Source organism: Harpia harpyja, chromosome 7, assembly GCF_026419915.1.
Source record: "Harpia harpyja isolate bHarHar1 chromosome 7, bHarHar1 primary haplotype, whole genome shotgun sequence".
NCBI lineage: Eukaryota > Metazoa > Chordata > Aves > Accipitriformes > Accipitridae > Harpia > Harpia harpyja.
The window spans coordinates 56,158,627-56,181,062 of record NC_068946.1 but is presented as its reverse complement, the minus strand read 5'-3'; the positions used below and the strand labels follow the sequence as shown (position 1 = coordinate 56,181,062).

The following is a 22,436-nucleotide window of genomic DNA, read 5'->3' as shown; positions in this document are numbered from 1 at the left end:
CCTGGTCAAGATTTAACTTCAAAACTATGACAGTTTTGCTATTAGTTTTTCTTGGAGAAACATATATAGGAAAAACCTTTTCAGGCAATGCTGTACCATAGATTGCTTCAATAGATTCACTACACAGCAAGTGATTTTGAACAAATAAGTCCATCCATGCCCTAGAAGGAGGTCTGTATTTGCAAGATGTGTTTTTTTGCCATGCATTGTTTGACCCAGTTCAGTGGTAGATGGGAACTGCTCCTCACCACTTCCAGAGCAGTAAAAAGCTAAGTGCAGAGCTCAAATCACTGGATGTTAAAAAAAAAAATAAACAGACTGCCTTCATGAAGTAGGTCACTGCATGAGATGTTCCTCTGCTGGATGCATCCTCCTCCCCAGGAGTCTGAGCAAGGAGCTACTGTCCATCGCTGTAGCTCGAGGCAGCGTGTTGTCTGTCTTGACCTTGTTGGCACATGAAAGCTTCTCTGACTTTGCGCTATTTTTGGAGCCAAGCATCTCACTCGCTTCCCTGATAAAAGACCACTTATGCTGAACTTGCCTTGTCGGAGATCCTTGGAAACCATCTGCTTGGAGACTGCTTGAGTCCAAGTCCAGGGAGAGTTAATCCATCAGCCCTACCCATTCTTCCCAGGTCACTCAGGACCACTTCACAGTTCCTGGTCCTAAAGCTCCCTTGATCCCGTGTGCTGCCATGGCTCTAATAACAGCCGTGGAAATGCTCGTTGTCAAGCCCCTGGAGCCTCCAGCCTACCCCGAGGTGTCCCCAGTGCTGGATCAGGCACATCTGGCTGAGCACTGGAAACCTCCCAAGCAGCCGTCTATAACAACTAATTTTGGTGCTTTATTAACAAGAGCAAAAAGTTGGATTTATGTGAGCCAGTAAAATAACTGTTGCATTAGTATTAAGTTTTATTAGTCTAGAAACAAAACTGGCTATAACAATGTCTAAAGTTCCTTTCTCTGTCTTGGCAGGTTAGTTTTTACAAATTTTTTTGTAATGGCACATTTTAAAAAATGGTGGAGGGAGAGACACTTAAAGTTGTATTTGGTAGCACAATTTATAAATGAAAGCATATATTACATGTCATAGAAATGCCTTTTTTCATTTACTGATCTACAGAAAGCTAAATGTTTGTTTTGATAATTGGCCTTTGCACAAAAAAGGCATTAAGTCAGCAGTGGTGAATTATTTATGAGACCTACTTTAATGTGATTGTTCTCTGAGGGCCTTAAAAAATAGTCTTGGGCATGGTGCTGTTTTTCATTAATTGCTGAGACAGTAAAGGAGTCAAAGATCTGTGAGGCCATTTTTCCTTCTCATTTTTGCCCACTGTGCCCCCAGTCATCAGCCTCCGACCGCACCAGTTTGGGGCACGGATCACACTGGTGGCGCTGGGAAGGGGCTCCTCTCCAGTGGGGAGGAATGCATTTCATGCTGCCCATGAAAGCCTAATGCAGAGCCTTGCATTAAACCATTTCTCCAGGAGAAAGATGAAGGCTTTTAAGATGATGGGAAACCCCTCATTCATAGCCACGGTACTGCAACTTCTGCTAGAAGATGCTGGGCTGGCGCCGGTGCTCAGCCTCCTCACGTGGCATCATCACTGCTGCTGCTTCGTAGCATCTAGTATTTAAAATCAACTGTTACTCTGCAATGAGCTTGTTCTGAGCCATAACCAAGTTATAATTACTGTTGCCAAGTGTAAACACATCCGTAGAGCTGTGCACAAGTCTTCTGCATCCAGGTATCGTATGCAAAACAAACAAAAACAACAACAAAAAAAAAAGGTGAAAGGCGAAGAGATCCGGTGTAATTAGCACCTGAGAATTAAGAGACTGAAGGGTCCTTCAGTTCTGTCTCCTCTAAGGAAAGAAACTGGGGTTTATACCAGAAAAATGGGGAGAAGGAACAGCAGAAGGGGTGCGGGGAGGAGGGGGAGGAAGGAAAACAGAGTAACTGAAGTTTGTGAAATTCAATATTTTTTCATTGTTTTGGTTTATATCAGGCCACACAGCGTTTTGGCGGGCAATAATGCCATTTTTGGTGAAAGGAAGCATACTGAGGTTGCAGAATTTGGGCCCCAAGTACAATTTGACCTTTCCTCTCTCTCTGTCCTTGAACACATACTGCTGTGGGGATACACAGCGCCTTTCCCACTCTTCCTCATGGCTGCAAAGCTTGGGAAAACTCAGAACAATCCCAGTACTTGCACATTAGAAAGGTGGGAGGTAATAAACGGTGGTTTCACAGGCTCCTTTTGCTCATTGCTGCTCTCTGTTTTGGTTTTGGGGGGGGGGTTTTGTTTGTTTTTAGCATTTGTATTGACTTACTGTATTTTTGTGATTTTAGTTGTTTGGCTTTTGGCTTTGTAGTACTGTTTTCTTATTGCTTTTATCCTTGGTTCTGTGCATGTAGCCAGTGTTGCACAAGCATTTGGATAAAACGCTGGAAAAGCCAGGAAATTCACTGTGCACTCAGGACACTATTTGTTCCAAACAAAAATTTATCATTCTTTAGAAGTACAAATGCACAATTAATTGTACTTATTATACTAGTTCTGTACAGATAGAACTTAAACTACTCTCAGAAGTGGGTACAAATAACCCTAAGGTAATTTTGAAGAATATAAAACAAAGATCAATGTTTTGCTGGAATTAGAAACTGCCAGGAAATGGCAAAAAACTTAAATCTGCCAAATAACCTTCCCTTTTAACTTTTTGCAAGAATTTACAATCTAACTTAGGAGCTGCCATGCAAAGAACAACTTATTCAAAATGCTTAATTCAATTGTCATTTTTAACAAGACATAGCAACGTTAAACAATGAAGTTTTTCATATACAAGCTGAAAGGGCTTGAGCTGCTGCAATTTTACCATATTGGTTTGAAAAATGACAGCAATAGGTAGAACCTATTTTAAAGTCAACCTTTTAAGTGACTCTCAATAAAAATACATTTTTAATCATAGAATCCTAGAATGGTTTGGGCTGGAAGGGGACTTTAAGGATTATCTAGTTCCAACCCCCCTGCCACGGGCAGGGACACCTTCCACCAGACCAGGTTGCTCAAAGCCCCATCCAACCTGGCCTTGAACACTGCCAGGGATGGGGCATCCACAACCTCTCTGGGCAACCTGTTCCAGTTAATTAATTAACATTAATTAAGAAGATGAAATATCTCAGACTATTCATTCTCTGGCTCCAAATGCTTGTTCAGAGGTCCGCAGTTACTCACATAACCTAAATTTTAATTATGTTCTCTCATGTGTGTCCTTCTTCATATAGAATCTAAAATTAAAACACACCCATTCATTGTCTGAGTGTCCATATCCAAATAAGTCACTTGTCCCTCATTTATTTTCAGGTAAGCAGGTTAAGTATAGAATAGGCTGAGATTTGGACCAAAAAGGGAGGGAGAAGGTAACAAGCAGCAGCCAGGGCAGAAAGCCTCGGCATGTTTGGGGGGTCCCGAGCCCGTGCCATGCGATGGCTCACGGGGCACCAGGACCATTAACGCTGCCCACGGGCAACGGATCCACACCCAGCTACACAGAATGCCATCGTGTTTGCTCTTGATATGTGATTTAACCCTCTTAAAGAGATTACAGCCAAGCATACCAAAGGACGTATTTATTTTCAGAATATTTTCATTCCATTTTCAGAACTATTTCACCTGTTAGTACGAATGTCAGGCTTCTTTTCTCCACTTCACCAAAGATGCCATATTCCTGTTGCACTATACTGTAGAGCATGGAGAGTACTGGCAGGGGGTGAAATAATAACTCTTCCACACAGCAGGTTTCAGGGCCTCTGACATTTAACACCTTGTTTTCTGTAGCTCCCAGGCTAAAAATTTGGGAATAGGCTTGAGGAGTTTCAGCATCTGAAAGGAGCTGATCCAGCCTCACCCGGGCTGGGAAATTTTAGAGTAATTACTTGTAAACTTTGCAGAAAAGATGTTAATTTTGCTCATTTTATTGTATACTAACGATACTGGCCTTGAATCTTTACCAGGTTGTGTATGCTCTGCATCAATATTTTTCCCCCAAGACAAGCAATCAGAAAGCCTCACTTAGAGTCACGTCTTAGTTCTGCCTCAAGTATATTCGTACTTGAACTAGAGCTGGAAGCGTTCAAAAGGAGTGATCCTCGGGAAACCAGGTACAGGGAGCGAGGGGAAGGGAAAAAGTCAAGAAATCAACTCTGATCTTGACTGCAGCTTACCTGCGCAGGGCTGGATAACCACTGCTGATCAGAAATGGGGACTAACACCAGACTGACCAAATTCTACATTGCTGCCAGGCTTTACATGGTAATTACTTAGCCTTAGAAATAGGATCCAACGTGGTGAAGAGCAGGCTGTCGCAGGAGGGCTGGGCGAGACTCCACAGCCTGTTAAGCAGATGTGCGAAACGAGTGTGAACTTGCCTCTAGACGTAGAATTTTCCCCCTCTCTATGGAAATCAGTGTACATATGGTTGAGCATTATTAATACCCAGGTTTTCCAAGCTGTAAGTTTTATTCCTGGGTTTTGCATTTCCAGGTCTGTGCTCCGATTCTGGAGCTCTGTTTTAAGCCCTCCTCAGCAAGGTTTGTTGTGAAGGGCTTGCACAGCTCTGTTTATCTCCTCAGAGCATAAGCATCATGTTTCTTCTCTCAAGGAGATTATCTCTTTCTGATTTATCATACATAGATGAAAAGAGCAGTGCAGCACGACAGTAGCGACACATCAAAACAAACCCCGGAGCGGAACGAAGCGATGCTCTGTCTGACCAAATGGCTCTTTACAAGAAAACCTTAGAAGAGCCCTGTGCTGCTGGAAGCAGCATCAAAGGCAATAACGGGAAGGTATACGCCGCAAGCCAGCTATTAAAGGATATTTCTTCTACACCGTAAATATTAGAAGCAGCAACACAGCTGGCAAGAGGGGAAATAAGGCCGGGGAAGGGACAGACTGCACTACAGAAAAGGGGATGGGGACTTTCTCGTCCCCCTGCCACCCCGAGGGGATGGATGGGTGCCGCCTGCTGTGCCCCAAGCCGTGTCTCCAAAACCTGCCTTGCAGCAGAGACCAGCACAGCCCTTGGAGGAGCTGGACCTTTTCAGGATGAGCGATATTGCGTGCGGGATTCAGCTATTTTGGTGCCTAAAGCAACAGCTCAGCGTCCAAACGCCTCCCTAACTCCCTGCTTAAGCTCCTGGGTGAAAACCAGCAAGAGCCTCGGCATTCAGGATCACAAAGCGTGCCCCAGCTGAACGGCAGAGCAGCTCTGCAAGCACCATGAATGGGCCCAAGAGATGCTCAGCCTAGAAATATGACCACTTACAAATCAAAGTTGATATGCAAATGAATGCATCAATTAATAAATACTTAAATGCAATCTTAAAGGATTTTTTCCCAGTTAGGTCCTCTTGCGCTTGTGCCCATTTCTTTGGGAAGTTGTTAAGAAGATGTAAAAAGTGTATTATTTTACTGCATTTTAACAGAAAGTACTGAAAGTGTGACATGGTAATTTTGAGGGAAAGGTTTCTTGCATCATTTCAAAATACCTCTTAGAATAGAGTGTGTATATTAAAACTTTAAGGCAAACGTATTTTTATCCCAGAGGTCACTGCTACATTGAAGGTTAACAAAACAGATATGGACCACACCAATACAGATTTCTATTTTTTAAGTCCTCCTAAAAAGCCATCTGCAGGCGATTTCCCCGCAGCGCCTGAGCCCTTGCCACCGCTGCTGCAGGGACACGTGTTGTCCAGGAGCAGCTTTTCTCGAGGAAGGCTCCAAGCTTGATCCCAGCCGAGCGTAAGCCCTCCTGGCTTACCCTTAATGCCTCTCGTGACCTGCTTTAATGGCTAAACCTTGCTGGGTGACGTCTCGCCCTGCTTTTCAGCGCCCACTGCCAGCCCGGCCCTTGCAGCAGCATCCCCATGGGTTTGGGCTGCACATCTTTGCTTTACCAAATAGCCCAGGAGGACGGGACTGCCCACCCTGAGCCCCCCCGCCCTGTGCAATCTGCCACTGGTTAGACTGGTTTGGATTTTGTTTGCATTTGGGGGAAATAACAGCATCTGGTTGCACTCAGAGGAACGCTCTCGTCTGGGCATTAAGCGAGCCAGCTGCCATGCAGCACAGATGACTCAAAGAAATGCACAGGTTAAATTTTAAACATACTGTTTAAACATTAAGGCTTCCTTGATTTAATTTTTAAAGTTCCACCAGCACATAAGTGTTTGCAAATCCTATGCTGAGGTCCTAGATTTTTTGTGTTCATATTTAATATTTATTTCACCCTGTCTGATGTTTTGCTTATTTGAGCATCTTCCAAATTTTTGTACCTCTTTCTGGGCCATGAGTTTATTTCTTTATGGCAGCTGGTTACTCTTAAGCTTGAAATATTTCTACATGTATTCTAACTTTACAAAAGACAATGAAGAAAAATTAATGTTGTGGAAACTGTCTCCTTTAGAGACTATTTCTTAGGAAGATGCTTTAGTCTTTATGCACATCTTGCACAGTGGGATCCCTGTGTGGTACAAACTCTGCTGATCTTGGTAAGCAGAGAATATTAGATGTTTCAGTGTTCGAGGAGGGGAAGAGCCATCTCCACAGCCCTGATGCAAAAGGTGTTTCCATTCATGCCGGCACGCTTTGGGATCTGGCTGCAGAGCAGCGATGCCGGTTCCCGAAGCAGAGATCCAGGTTGCTACACCGTCACCAGAAGGCAGCGAGATCCCTCGCCCTAAGGCACTGAATTACATTTTTAACTCCAGGGACTAATCTGTATTTTCCCAGGGAATACGGAGTGTTGGGGAAAGTGCAGGATGCATCCTGCCCTGGAAGGCCACCGCTGCAGGCAAGGGGCAATGCGTCCACAGCAGCAGGACGCACGGCTTCGCTTTTACAGCCTGATCTGCAGAGCGCACAGCACCATGCTGCACAGCTAAAACTACGGGGTTTGAAAGATGTTCTCATCCTGGATTAAAGACTGCTGCTCTCTGTGGCTGTTCCTGCGTCACCTCCTCAGGTGGCCAAGCAATCCTTTGCTTCTCTGCGCTCTCCATCATGCTGGGAGTGTCCGCTGCAGCATCTCTAACGCTGTCTCACATCTTCCTCCAAAGGTTCCTTTTCCCTAATGCTCCCAGAAGCCCACCCTGCTGAACCTAAAAATGAGACTATTGCCTAACCATCATAACATCAGCTTCTGCCCTGGTGAGTGCTACTGCATATTAAAAGTCCATTTTTTGCATTTTTTCTGGAGGGAAACACCACAGGTAGTGGGGCTTTTAGGGGTTATTTTTAAGTCTGTCAGCCCTGAGACCTGCTATTCATCTGACTCCAGGTTCTCACATGCAAGTCCCCAAAGTAACCCATCTCCAGAATATAAGATGCATTTGTTTTTCAAATTACACCCTCTGCTTCAGGTGAAACCACTGCCAATCTGCAACTAAGCAAACCAGGACAAAATTTTGAGGGGAAAGAAGATGGCCTGGGAAAGAAGAACAACCCCTGGGAAAGGTTCCTCCCCTCTCCCTTCTCTTTCCTTTGCTTTTTTCCTTTTCTCCCCCAAAGCTGATGCACGCCATCCGTTACTGAGCCTACAAATATAGTTCGGTGTGTGTGCGAGCCCATCTCAGCAGCCTCTGCGCAGCCCCCCCCGGCCCCCCAGTCCCCACAGGGGGTTCACTGGCATCAGCCACCGAGCTCTTGTGAACGTTCCCAAAGCATCACTGCTAGAGCTGCAGGGACCCAGAGTGGAGAAAACAGGGTCAGAAACTGGGAGCAGAACAGCTACATCACAGGACCTACAATAATTAGCACTACTGAATTAAATCTGAGGATTAACCTGGCTAATTAGCACAGGCACAGCATCACACTGGTACAGCCCTACTCCATTGGGGACCTGAATTAATAGCTTTATATGAGGGTAAGTCGCTCCTTGCACTCAGTGCTCCCAATCCCCTTGTTCATCTGTGCCCAGCCCAAGATTCTCATACAGTCATCTCACTCTGCCATTTGAATTCATTTTTTGTTTCCAAATACCAGTTATTGCAAGAATCAAAAAGACAATCTCTAGAAAGCTTGAAGACCTTCAAGTGCAAACCGAGAAGCAGCCTTAGGCCAGCACCAAAGTCGACAAGAGCACAGAGGACAGAGTCCTCTGCTTCAGCTCCGCATTCCCGTTATCTACCTCTGCACAATTCCCACAAAAGCCCGAGCTACTCAGTTTTATTGGAATAACAGCCACACAAAGTGTGTTTCAGATTTGCACCAGGCATATATCCAACTGACAGCAAGTGCCATCCAGAGAGATGCTCTAACATACGTGGTAACATCTAGTTCACAGAAAGAGAATTTGGTATAATCAAACCAAAAAGATTTATGCTCCAGGTGCTCCTGCACACATCTAGTGAGGAAAAAGCAGCAGCCACATGAGATTGATCTGATCAAACAGCACAGCTTGTCTGTCAAATATTCGTGATCACTGCTACATGTAAATAAAAATTATTTTACAATAACAGTGAATAAGCTAAAGAAAATTCCATGAATTACTGTCAGAGGGTGAGCTAGCTGCAGCAATTGCTCAGTTTACAATGGATAAACAGGTCAAACCATGCACCAGGTCTCGGCATCCCCATGTCAATGGGGCTCCGTGGGAGCAAGGTCTCCAGCAAAACCAGATGTGAGGATTTGATGGGAATTATTTAAGTGTGCACCAGGGATCTGAGGTCTCCCATGCTGCCTGGCTAGCAGGTCAAAAACAAAGATTAAAAAAGCAGTTTCATCTGGTTGTACTATGTCCTGCAGCTCAGGAAGGACACTTGATTTTATGGTAACATAAAATCACTGTCATATCCATGGCAAACAAAGGAGTATTTGCAAGATCCATTTTGGAAATGGTGGATCAGCAATTGATTGACTTTGTGCCTTTTTCTTTGTTTTTTTCCAAATACAGACAAGCAATAACCCACCACAGATCCCAGCGTATGGATTCTGTAAAATATTATACTCAGAAATGTAATTTTTATGGGATTAGTATTTCCTATCCTTTTGGAAAATGAATATTTTTAGTGTAAAATACTCCACAAATGTCCGATTTCTCAGTATAGAACAATTGGACTTTTTGAACTAGGCAGTATTTCAGAGGGGTTTATTTTCTCTGCTTGGATCTGTTTCAACCAAGGAAAAGTCTTTTCCAGAATATGGCATTTTCTGCTACTGGATATCCTTCATGGGATATTGCAAGTGTAAAATCGTAAATTTAAAATAGGGTTTCTGTTACTTTCAAGAACACAACCAACAACACACTCAAAAAAAGGAAAATGCTGTGATATCCAGAGGGCCATGGTTGCTGGGTCCCGATTTCCCAGCAGAGCCAACAGAAATCATGGGAGATGCTCCAGAGTGGGACTCAGAGCAGAAACTGAGCTCAACTCAGGATGGTGTTCAAAAAAAAAAAAAAAAAGGACAGGGGCAAGTACTGGGACTCCTTTGACAGAGATTGGTCTTTCTGGTGTGCAGCACAAATCGTTTAACTAATTATTCATTGACTAATCAATCCTGATTGAATTAATTGATAGCTGCAGCTTGAAGGAATGAAGATAAGTAGCGAGGACACAATACAGATTGTTAGAAGCATTGCAAAGATAGTGACTGCAGCTTAATTCAGCTGTGAGCTTTGATTGAAACAGAGTAAGATGCCAAAGGGAAAGGCCCAAGAGAAGGTACTTTGGTATTCTCTGCAGATACGTACCAAAAAAAGACACCCTCATCAAGGAGAATTGGTAATTATTAAAGTGGGTGCATGCAAACCTGGAGCAAGTCACTGCTGTGCTCCCGATGGAAGGGCTGTCCCAGTAGCAATCATGTACCCCCAGGCACAGAGCAATGGGGCCAGACTCTGCTCCAAGGGGCACGGGACAGACGGTGGGCAGAGGCTGCGATGTGGGGAAACCCTGGCTGAAGATTTGGAAGCACGCATTCAGCCGGCAGGCAGCCGAACTCAGGAACAGGGGATGGAGAGGGCATAGGATCTCCATCCTCAGAGACACCCAAAACTGCCTGGACACGAGCAGAGCAGCCTGACCCAGCTGTCCTGGCGTTGGGCAGAGGTGGGACCAGAGACCACCGAGGTGCTCACAAACCTCAACTCAGCTGAGCATTGGCCATACAGCTCCGCACCCACCGCGGGCTGAGGTCCAGCAGTGCCGGTGCCATCAGCCTCCACATCACCTGCAGCAGCACCCATGCCCTTCTGCATCCCCATCTTACCTGGCACCAGCCTTCCCAACACACGGCACCAGCCTTCCCAACACACGGCACCAGCCTTCCCAACACACGGCACCAGCTGATCACTGGCCCTTTGCTCCCGGCAGCAGAGATGCAAACACTGCCGAGCCCGAAGTGTGGCTTTCCAGTGCACCAGGACTCCCAGTGCAGAGGGGTATTTTGATTATTTCTGTTCAGTAAATCAGGGAAACATTTCAGGTTAGAGTTGCATTAAGGTTACAGGTTGCTTCTGCATGCCCAGGAGGGTGAATGCTGGGGGGAAGCCCTGTTTGTGTGGAACTCACCTCTATCCCCAAGAGATTCAAGTTGTGGAATGTTTTATAGGTGTTCAAGAGAGCAAGGCTACTGGACATGCATCGTGTATCTCCTTTTCTTGTACATTTCTTCAGTCCCGTCATACACAGCCTGAACCCTTGGAGGATCATTTGCATCAATGACATTTCCTACTTATGTTCCACATTTGTCTTGGATCATTTCATGTTTGCCATGTTCAGTGGACTGGCTAAAAAGAAAATAACCTTAAGTAATTCATAAGGTGAATTGTGAATTCCTGAGAGGTGTAAAGACCTGGGGCCTTTGCACAGAGCCACAGCCTTGACTGCAGCAGCAGGATGGACAACCCAGGGAAGAGGTGACAAGCCTCCTAATGTCATTGACAGGAGTAGGCTTAAAGCAAATGACCACCTTCTTTTGGGATTTAGCCTACTTCACTTGTTCACTAGTTGCGTAGATCAGCTAGGAATTGAAAGTCTTATTTCTAGCTAAGCAAAGGCTTTGTGTTATTTCTACAAATAAGAACAGCTGTGTAGCATAGCCAAAAAAGTGAAAATGTGCCTGTGAAAAAACTCCAAAAAACGTGGGAATAATTTCCCCATTTTCTGGTTACCCCAAGATCCAGCATTGCTTTGCTAGGTCACACTGGAATGTGGTTTGTGTCCTCATCTGCAATCCCAGTACAAGAGCTCACTTTTGCAGGATTCATTTCAGCCTGGAGCAAGCAGCACTTCTGTACCTACCTGCCACACATAATTTAGTGCAATTAAGCATGATTGACAATTTCTTTTCAGGAAAGACTGTGAACAAGGCGGGATAGGAGAATAAATAACTTTTCTCACCTAGCAAAGCTGGCTTCCCCAGGGCAGAGCAGCTCATTAGCAGGGCCAGGCATGGATGATGAAGCAGAAGTCAGACATCCCCACCCCTTCATCATCAGAAATATAAGTGCTGCCACATATAGGGCAGGACAGGCACAGAAAATCAGAGTTTTCCATACATTTTAATTAAAGGAGATTCACCTCTAACTCCAGCCCAATGCTCAGACCCTCAATCAGGAGGTGATGGTGAGATTGATCCCTGTTCGACCCAGTATGTGGTATCGAACCACTGATAGATTTTTCACATTGATCTGCCAAATGGAATCTGCATAGCTAGTAAGCTCAATTAAAGCTGATAAATACAACCAAATTCTCTGACTCACTATGGGCTGGGTACATCTGGAATAACTTGAAAGGGTCTTTGTCTTCTAATGCTTTAATTATAGTTATCCTTCATTTTCATTTGCCGCATTATTGTGCCACCCTTCCAACGCTTTCCAATACAGCTATTTCATAACCAGCAAAACAGTAGCTCCAAAATTAGTAACCTGTTGGGAGGGAAGAGCTGTAGCAAAAGTCTGTTTCCTATAATCATCCTTTCTAACATCTCCGACATCCCATGATATTCTGAATGCATTTTGAACCTCAGTGAAAGTCAATGACAGTATTAGGATGACATCAGAATAATTCTTGCTTGAATATAATAAATTTGCATTTGATTCAGTCCTCTTCCTCCCATACCCTTCCTCTCAGCTATCATGACGTGAGCCACCAGCAGCTAAAAGACATTCAAAAGCCCAGATTGTCATGCCTGAGGAGATGATGTTGCTCAGAATCTTTGCTCCTCAGGCCAGGCTTTGCTGATGCCACCCCCAGGAAACCTCCTCTCTGCAGAAGGGAAAATAGCTTTACCTCCTGAGACTGTAAGAGGTCTTCAGGGCTGAACAGGTCAGTCCAAGAATATGGTAAAGCATATCAAACTGGGATTTTCTCAACTTTGTTTTTATGTACAACTTCCTCTGCACAGAGTCAATCTAATACCTTAAGACATAGCATAAGGTTTTACCTATAGTCTTTAGAAGGCCTTAGTATCTTTTACCAAAATAGAACAAGAATTTCCTTCTCCCTTGTTCATGGTTTATTAAAAAAGTAGGTTCCATTTCCTCTTAAGCTATTTGCATATTCAAATGAGACTTCCAGAATAGCTGATAATATGAAGATATGCTTCCAGATAGAGTCACAAAACTGCCCAAAAAGAAAGTGTCCGCTTTGAGGTGTCATAGCCCAGTGTTAGACCTTTTAGGCATGCTAAAACACCCGCTGTGTGCAGCCACAGTAGACAGGAATTCAAGAACTACTCATACAGTCAGTCCATGATGGTCTGCCTTACAACAACCCTCTAGATACTGAGCAACGTGTCCACAGAGGACAGGATTTACACCAAAGCCATTCAAAAGAAACTTTCTGCCTATGTACTTGTATGCACTGCTGCTGGAAAATGAGCTTCCCATGGGACTTGGGAAGTCGAATGTATCAGGCACTTGGGACAGCATTTGCTTCCCTTCAGCATTATTTTTAGAAGAGAACAGTGCTTTGCTTGACAAGTATTAACCGTTACAGACTCTCTCATGATATTGCTTATAGAACTTATTTTCTTATTCACTTATAAAAAGTTAAAAAAAAAAACAAAACCAATGCAATTTGGATTTAATACCTTCCTGCTCAGTATTTATTGTGCTCCAGGATCGTTGTGCAAATGGAGCACACCTGCACTGGATGCTTTCTGGGAGGCAGAGCCAGCCAGGATCTGCCCTCAGCCGCAAGGGGGGGAACCCCACACAGGTCCAGACCACTGCCAAAAATGAGCACACCACTAAGAGAAAGGAGATCTATATATACACACTGAGCAAATTTACCCTTATGTTCCCACCCATTTTGTAGTAAAACACCAGTTACCTCCATGAGTATTTGCTACCTCACTACAAGCAGCAACGCTCCGAGTCCTTTTAACAAACACATAACAGGAGGACAGCAGCTAAAAAACACAAACCACTTCAATTTCCTTCTTTCACGCTTTCAGAATAGCTTGATGGAAAGTAAGGAAGATCAGAAAATCCTTAACCGATTTCATTTTAGGCTAGAGCAATGTCGGCAAGATTAAATCTTCCCGGCCGCAGCTTGGGAAGAAATCCCAAACAGCATGGAAGGTGTGAAAAATGGGTTGTTAACTCCTGGTCTCAAGGTAACTCCTGTTCCTGCTCCAAACATGCTCACGCTTTCAGCGTGTGTGACTGAACATAAATTGGGATGCGCATAGTAAAGTGCGCAGGGAATTGGGCATGAGAACTACTGTTATTTTAAATGGGCATTTTGTGCCCGATTTCCTTCCCAACACATAGAAAGGTAACTGTCAGAGGTAGTACACAACTGTTACAAGATTTTTTTTTTTAACTCCCTCTTCTGTTTAGAAGGAAAAAAAAAAAAGCACTGCTCCTTTTTCCGGTCTGAGCTGCATTCCCAATACTGAGCTCCAGAGCCTGGGATGTGCTCATTCAAAGGGAGGGTCAAAAAAACCCCAAACAAACAACATGCTTTCCCTTATGGGTCAGTTGCATTAACAGACTCTATACAAAAAAATTCCTAAGTCCGGCAGATTTTATATATCTAATATATATATATCAGAAATTTTCCTTCAACACAGAAGACTGCTTGGGTTCTGTGCAATGCTTGCAGTAAAATAATCGAGTATAGAGTGAAATCATCATTAAAATCTGCTTGGGATTCAGGCAGAGAAATACAAAAATAGCAAGGCATCCTTTAAGAAGAAATGGAAAATGGTGGAAGATAAGAGGTGGTAAATACAGAGTCCATCATTAGAAGATGCATTGTGGGCAAATATCTGAAGAAGTAGAATCATTTTGAGAAACAGGTAATATTCCCAGTTGTCCTTGAGAGGAAAAACCCATTTTTTTCTGACCTTGCTTGGCAACAGTGGCATCCACAAAAAGCCATCCTGAGAAAAGTGCATAAAGCCTTGTGCCTTAGCCAAGAATCTTGGTGTTACAGACTTCCAGAACATGGAAAATATGTACCAGCACAATCCCTGTGATGCCCTACAGTAAGCAATGTGGAGAACCGAGGACAACACCTAGGGCAGATGCTAAAGATGTTGCACAACAGCATGGCAAAGTCGACCGTATTCTAAATTTCAAACTTTAAAGCATCTCTTTGCAATGCTTAAGTGTGCTTTTATGGGGCTTGTATGAACACCCCCGCTGTTGTACACAGACTGTCAAACCTGCTGACTGAAGTCAGCCCTGCCAGAGACATTACACGTTTCTTAATTTGTTCTAATACCCATTTAAAGCTGACTTCGCAGGGAGGAGCAAGAGGCAGATGGCTCTGTCTGCACAAGCCCTCCCACCCTAAGTGCCTTGAATATCTGGCAGTGGGTGACAGAAAAGCTCCCCACAGATCCCCAAAACAGCCAAACTGCCTACAGAAATATGGAGGGGGAAAAAAACCCCGCTGTAGGTGGTATTATGTAGATTTTAAAGTCTGTAACTTCTTTGCAAAGTGATTAGTGACTAGCAGAGACGTGGGGTTCAGAGGACCGGGAGGTGATGGGGAGGCAGGTGCCCAGGGCACCAGCACGGCCAGGCATTCTTATCCTCCGTCCATCCCTTTTCAGTATTAACTCAGTCAGAAAGAGTTGGGGGAAAAGCAAGAGTTTGGACTCATGAAAACATAGAGCAGAACTGCCATTTTCCTACTTCCATTCGATTTTGGGCGAGGGCTCACTTAGAAGGCGGTTGCAGGGGTGTGCAGCCCAGCGCCCGCCGCCGTGCCCGGTGGGGACGGAGCCCTCGAGCCCTGCTGCCATCAACACAACTGCAGGTAAGCAGAAGTGGCCATCATATTATTGGTCTGCACTCACACCTGTGTTGCCTGCCTCGTTGGGCAAACCTTCATCAGTCTTGTGAAATTATGCTCCACAAGCACTTTTTTTTTTTTAAACTGAGGGAAAAAATGCACCGGAATACTACAGTGGCAGTGAAAGAAACCTCTTTTAGCAAAATCTTTCCCCCACTAGCTTTATACTACTCAGTCCAAATGTTTGTTTGTTTCCCTGAAAATTTCTCCGCTACCGATGATACACAGTTATGAAAGCTTTTTTCCCCTGACAACCAGATCACTTCAGCATCATGATTTTAAATCAATAGTACTCATGTGACTGATAATTAGATACTAAATCTAATATAGTCCAAAAGACTTAAAGGTCAGGCATCAAATGCTATGTGCTTAAGTAAATACTAGAGAAATTGATTGCTCTTTTGTCTTACTCTATTGATTACAGGGTGTTTTTATGGCATTTTTGTAGTCTGACACTGTGTCTTTAGAGGAACGGCACAGAAGGTTTGCTAAGTAGTTCTCCTATTAAAATACTTCGAAAAACCAGTTCATGCTGCTACCACAGACTACTAAAAAAGTACTGATATGTAAATTCAGATAAATTACAAGAGAGAACTGCAAATGCAGCAGCACAGGATTACCGCGAGCTCCGTGGCCGGCTAACGGCATCAGGCAGACCCCACTGCAGCTGGAAGCACGTGGTGGGAAGGGAGAGGATGCTGAGCACCCACAAGAGCAACAGGAGCCAGGGACCACGCAGGACCAAGCACCAGCACCCTCACCTTTCCCGTCTGCAGCCTGCACGCCGGCAGTGGGCATGGGAAGGGCTTGCCCTGGGTGAGAGTCCGGCAAGCGGCTGCACCGAACACATCAAGCTACTGGTGTCATCTTTGAACCTCCCCTTGCTGATGCTCAAGGCACAGCGTGCACCCTGGTTGCCGTCCTAAGGCTTTGTCAGATTAAGGCTTCAACAATGCAGTTTAAAAGGCTGTAAATGTCAGGACAGAGGGCTGAGCTGCAGGCTGGCACACAGAGGAGCAGGTGTTCTGAAAAGCGAGGACTTCAGAAGCAACCTATATTCTGCTTATGCCTTTTGGCTGGTTATGACAAGAATAATAAATATTATTTGGGGACAAATCCAATAGCAAAATAATCCCCAAGAGATACACAGGCAAAGCAAGAGAGATGCAAAGAACTTCACTGTAAGTATGTTCAGAAGAAGCTCTGGTCCCCATCTCAGTGCAATTCCTTTTTATAGCTATTTCTTACTTTAAGTTGACAAATGTATTGTGAGAGGATGGAAGAAAACATTGTTATGGTTTTATATTTCTTGCACATACACACAAATCAAAAATCCCTGTAGAAAGACTTTTCTATTGCCTAGATATATTTTTTTGAGGTTCTTCATCAGGAAGAGTGGTTCAAGGACGCTCGAAGGCAGGAATCTTATTTACAGGCAAGCCCAGAGTTATATAGCTCATTCCCAAATCCCAAATCCTACCAGGTTCAGAGCAGTTCAGATCTAGTTTGCAGTCAAGGGGGGCCCCGACTGTGCTTCATCGGCACTCAGGAGCTCCCACGCACTGGATGGGTGACCAGCACAAAAAGAAGCTGCAAGAAGCCAACTCAAAAACTTTTTACCTGCCTCACGCTGCACCAGCTTTAGGAAGAGGATGGGAAGTGTCGGTGGGTGAAGATGACTTGTGGTCCCGAGGGGCTGGATGGAGAGCACAGGCAGTGCTCAGTCTCAGAGGTCCCACTTTCAAAGGGAGGTACTGTCCAGCAAGAAAAAACATTTGGAAGTTTTTAGAGGGAAGAGAAGGTCGGCTCAGGCATCTTAACTACAGCCACACCAAGGAAGAAGCCGCTGTCTCTCATCGACTACGGCAGAACAGCAGTCCCTGCGAGCTAACCTGACATGCGTTTGCCACGTAAGACCAGTTTGCAAATGCAATCCTGTCGCAGTTCACGTTGCCAAGGCAGACCCCTTTAGAGCACACTGATGTTAATACCGCACATCAGCGTAACTAACTCCTTTATCTCGCCCAAGGCCCCCAGTCCAGAGCCGAGCCAGGCAGCCCGCACCGGGGCAAGGCTGCTCCTGCTCCAAGCAGGCGATCTCTGCCTCCCTGGATTAGAGCAGAGCGAGAGCTGTAGGACCGGGCACTCGCAGAGGATGCGAAACAGCTCGGGAAGGGAGACAGATGCACGAGCCTGCAGCAACGGCCATCCCACCCTCTTACACACAATCAAGGCATTAAGGTCTATACAGTGCAATTGAGCTATTGCTCTGCTGGGAACTGTAATCACAAGTGCCAGTAATGCATTACCGGGTTTGGCCCGTGAATTCTCTCTATTTCTCACTCTCCCCGGCACGCTGCCATGAAGCTGGGCAAAGGCAGGGTGCGAGCTCTACCAGGTCGTTCTTCTCTGTGACTTCTTCAGGCTCGTGCCGAGCCCCAGGCAGGGCACCCACCTCAACCAGATGCCACGCAAGTTTATCATATTCTGGGAACAGAAAGGACCAGAAGAAACATGTTGTACCAGACCTGCGCAAGGGAGCAGCCAGCCAACATGTAAAGTTGTCTAGTTTTTCCTCAATTTCCCTTCTGCAGCTGCTTGTTATTTCTTGTCTTCAAATCTGAGCTTTTGGGGAAAGATTGCTTCCTTTTACTCTCTGTACAGGGTCTAGCCTGGTGACATCTGCTCACCAGGACTCTTAGGCACAGCAGTGGTAAGAGTAAAGCATTACACTAATATCGAGCTTCATTTGTTCAGAGTGTTAAATCATCCTAGACAGCAGTCCTAGAGCACACGAGACATGTGCTGTGCCCTGCAGCAGGAGGCTCAGCCTGGGGGGGCTGTGGGAGCACCCCACGTCTCCCGGCCGTGCCCGAGGACTGCAGCAGGGAAGGAGCCGTGCCCCAGAGCCGTCTCGCTCCAGACACCGGCAGGAACATCCCGAACACAAGCACACTGGGTCTGCTCAGTTTGTCCCCATGTTTGGAGCAATGACCGATACCTGCAGGAACATCTGCCGTACAGACGATGTGATCTGGCCTGAGCTACGTACCTTATCTTTGCAAAGGACTTTGGAGAGGCACCACGGGATGCAATAGCTCTGGGACACAGCTAAGTATCAGCCTCCATCTTTCAGATGCTCCATGGCAAAGCCGCCCACCCACACTGCCATCCCCACGAGGGGCAGAGCCCACAGACCCTGGCTGTGCTGCTCCCAATCTGACCCAAGGAAATCCAGCATTTGTGTGCAAGCTTTAAAGCCTCAGACGCTACTAATCCTGTTCACATGGCACTTGGGCAACCATTTTCTTTTACTCCGCTGCAGAAAACCTCATAAAGAGAAAGCCTCCAACAGGAGAAGATCCCTTTCTTTCAGCCCAGCTGCTGGCTGGCATCAGGGCAGCTCCCAGCTGGTCCTCGCCAACACCATCATGTGCAAAGCACTCTCAGGAAGGGAAGATGAAGGGAGCAGTCATGCTTTCCACCTCCACCCCAGTTACACAGCACCTTAATAGCAATCTTTCATTCCCTATGGTTAAGCATGGCTCTGGGACACATCCTGGACCCAGGGCAGAAGTGCCCAGCTCGTTTTGCAGCGCTGCTGGCCAGGCTGGGGCAGCACGGCCGCACCAGTGCCTCCAGCTCAGCCTCCTGCGATCTCCAGTACCCACCACTGCCCGGAGGGAGGAGGGATGCACCATCGCTGGCTTTCGGTGACGGCTGGAGGAGAGGGCAAGCCAGGAGATAAATGCATCTTTACTCCTGGAGAAAACACCACAAAAATCTAACTTTGTCCATGACCAGGACTGCGCCATGTTACTAAAGTGAGAACAATAAATGACAACCGGCTCCAGAGAAATTGATTTTTTTTTCCCCCCCTTTTTTACATTTGGACAAAAAGAAATGTTTTTATTGCCCTGTAAGGCTAATGGGATGGTATAAAGTGCTTTCCAAGACTGCTTAAAAATTCTGTTTTTTAAATCAAGGATTAACAACAACTCATTAAGTTGTATTAAAGCACTCAGAAGCTGTGATTTTGCTCCTTGGGTAATTGAACAGTTTCTGTCCATTCTGCTGCTTTCCTTGGTGACAGTTTAATTTTTGCCTTGATCTAACAGAGGCATGACGGCTGGATCAGCACATCCCCCACTACCAGCCGATCCATGCAGCTCCTGCAGCTCCCTGACCCCTGCAGAGAGCTGTGGGGACCCAGTGCTGCAAGAAAGATGCTTTCTCTAAAAAAAAAAATAAAAAAAAAAAATACATTTCTAGTCCTTCAAAAGATACTTCACATTAAGCAATCAATAGGGTTGAAAAACAATACTCACTGACTTCTCCCTTCTACACCTTGTGGAAAATCCCTGCTCCCATCACAGAGCCAAGGTCAATTCTGCAGCCAAGCAAGGGAGAAGCTGGCATGGAAGAGGAGAGTGCTGCCCCTTCCTCCCCCCAACAGCAGCATGGGGGGGTCACAAGACTCCTTTTAACAAATTCAGGCTTATTTTAACAACTTGTCTCCTTTCCGATTTTCTTTTGGCTTAATGACGGATTCATGGAATTGGTTTTACTTTTGGCAGCTGAACACCAGCCCCATCCAACGCAGGGGGTCCCAAAGGGGCCAGGACGCCCCATGGGTCCCTGGGGATGCTGTAAAAGCCAGTTCTGAATTATGCAAGGATGCATCTATTCCTCCACATCAGCTCCCAGTGCAGTATATGGAAATATTTTTCCTTCCTGAACCCAAATTTCTTCTACAACTTACCAACTGGAGGAAGCAGCTATCTGGTTAAGTGAAGCATGAACTTTTTCTTCTCCTTTTCCCATTTGAAGGCTGCTAAGACATTGCTCAGCTTTTAAATGAATAGTTTCTCTAAACATCAAAATATTGATACACTCTTCCAAGATGACTGAAATTTAGTCTGGTAACAATAGTCACTTTTTAGAAACAACCACAGACTCTACACACAGAACTACTGTTAACTGCATGACAAACAGATGTTAAAAAAATGTTATTAAAAAGGTGAAATTTGCTTCCTCTCATCTCACCGCCTCCTTTGGGGCAGTGGCAGTGGAAATGAACACAGTTTAAAAGGATAAGTTTCTCTTCATGAGGCAGTAGAAAAGGTATTGGATGGCTATGTAACTATATTAGAGCTATTTACAGGCCCGAAGAAGTAAATGCAAAGCCAGCCTGTTGCCTACCCTGGTGCAGGGCTGAAAGCAGTCGACTTTCCGAGCCGAGCCCCTCATCAGACCGTTGCTCAGCAGGTCGAGGGCTCATGCACAGACAGGCGCTTGGGAAGCGGAACACCAAAATGCATCAGCCCCACCGCACCCCAGCAAAACCCCTTCTGACACGCTCTGCCCAGAGGCCCCGGCTGCTCAGATACATCTCTTGGAAGTGTTATTTACTTTAAAGCACTATTTATACTGCCAGCCTCTGCCAGAACGCTGGCTTCTCAAGAAAAGCCGCATTTGGCACACCCAGGGAGCGGTATGTATTTTGACAGTGTAAATTTTCATCCAAAAATGTACACGACTCCAGTAAGAGATCTACCTTCAGTCAGTCCCTCTGGCCACGATCTCCATTTCTTTTGCTTCCAAAAAGCAGCCATCCCTTTCCACATCTTATTCTGTACACCTCTTAGTAAAACTCATTCACAGCATGCCTATAGAGATAGGGTATGTGGTATACATCATGGATATTTGAACACTAGTAATCCAATAACATGGATTTACCCAAATACCTTTTCTTGTTGAATGCTCTGTTGCACTAAAACAGTGCTAGCAGTCCATTTAACAAACCTACATGGGATTTTGTGTTGGTTTTTTTGTTTTGTTTTGGTGGGGTTTTGTTGTTGTTTTGTTGTTTTTGTTTTTTACACCTGTCTACAAGTTACACAGTTTATTGCTCCATCTCTCTCCCTACATCACATCCCAGGATGCATCCCAAACCTCAGCAAGATTGGTTTGGGTCTCATGGCACCACCCAATATAATTAACACACTTAATTGCTTACTGCCCTTGATTTCAGGTGTTTCCTTGGAAACAACTCTTTAACTGACACAGGGACATCCTCCAGAGCAAATACAGGATTTAAACCTATTGCCTCTGAAAGCCCATGGCCCTACAACTCTGGGTAACACATCAGCTGAAAGTTGCATCCATCTTCATACAAGTCAAACAGATGCAATGAATTCCTGGAAAATAACATCTGCAAGGGACCCTGCAAAAGTCCCTCTTAATATTTCAAAATATCTAATTAGAATATGCCTCCAAATTTGTCAGCCAGGATGGTATTTTTTGTTGAGCTTTCTGGTCGTTCAGAAGTGTTCAGCATTACTTTTCTTGACAAGCAGTTTCATCACAAGATTAACTAAACAGATAAGGAGGATGCAGAATAAGGTGCTGCTCGTGCTTAGCGTGACCTGCTGCTGGTGAACCCACCCAATGGCTTTAGGCAGTGATTTTTCCAGATAGAAAAATTGTGGGCTTTTATCTGAGCTTCAGTAAAGCATTTTATCAATGCTAGATAGGAATGAATTGTAAAAAGATGGAAGATGGGGATTGGCACGAGCGGCATGGCATTGGCCAAAATAATTAAGTGGTTTGAATCAATGGAGCAAGTACCAAGGAGCTGGAGGAAGGTTTTCCATGGGGGTCTTGAAGGATGGCTTTTGAACTGGTCTCACGTAGCAGAGGCAGACTGACAGCATTTGAGGGAAATCAGAGGAGGATTAGGAAAGGTATATTATACAGGAACCGATACCACTGAATTTTACTGTATTTCTAAAATGAGAACGCATCCTCTGTACTCTCAGGCTATAAGGTCATGCCATGAGGGTTTATTAGAAAGGTTTCCATTAAAAGATCAAACATCAAACAAGCTGAAACAAGCTTGAAAAGACAGTGAGGAGGAAACACTATTTCACAATAACTGTAAACAATTAGACAAGCGCTCAAGAAGGATGCTGAGCCTCCCCACGACCATTTTGCTGCAATCCCTTTATCTGTTGTTATACAGAGTGATCTTCTATGCTGTCTAACATGAATCAGGTCTGGTTCTGGCTCAGAGCAGCTGCTGTGAGCAGGAGGTCGGACTCTGACCTCCCGAGGT

The 22,436-nt window shown here is 45.1% G+C and overlaps 1 protein-coding gene across 1 annotated transcript in view; it reads right to left on the bottom strand.

Annotated features, from left to right (window-relative positions):
- GALNT13 (polypeptide N-acetylgalactosaminyltransferase 13) overlaps positions 1 to 18,500 on the bottom strand; it is a 195,385-nt gene extending 176,885 nt beyond the window's left edge. Inside the window, exon 1 of the transcript XR_008235994.1 lies at positions 18,372 to 18,500. The gene's annotated coding sequence lies outside the window, so the exon portion shown is untranslated. The remainder of the gene's footprint in view (positions 1 to 18,371) is intronic.
- Between the last annotated feature and the right edge of the window lie 3,936 nt (positions 18,501 to 22,436).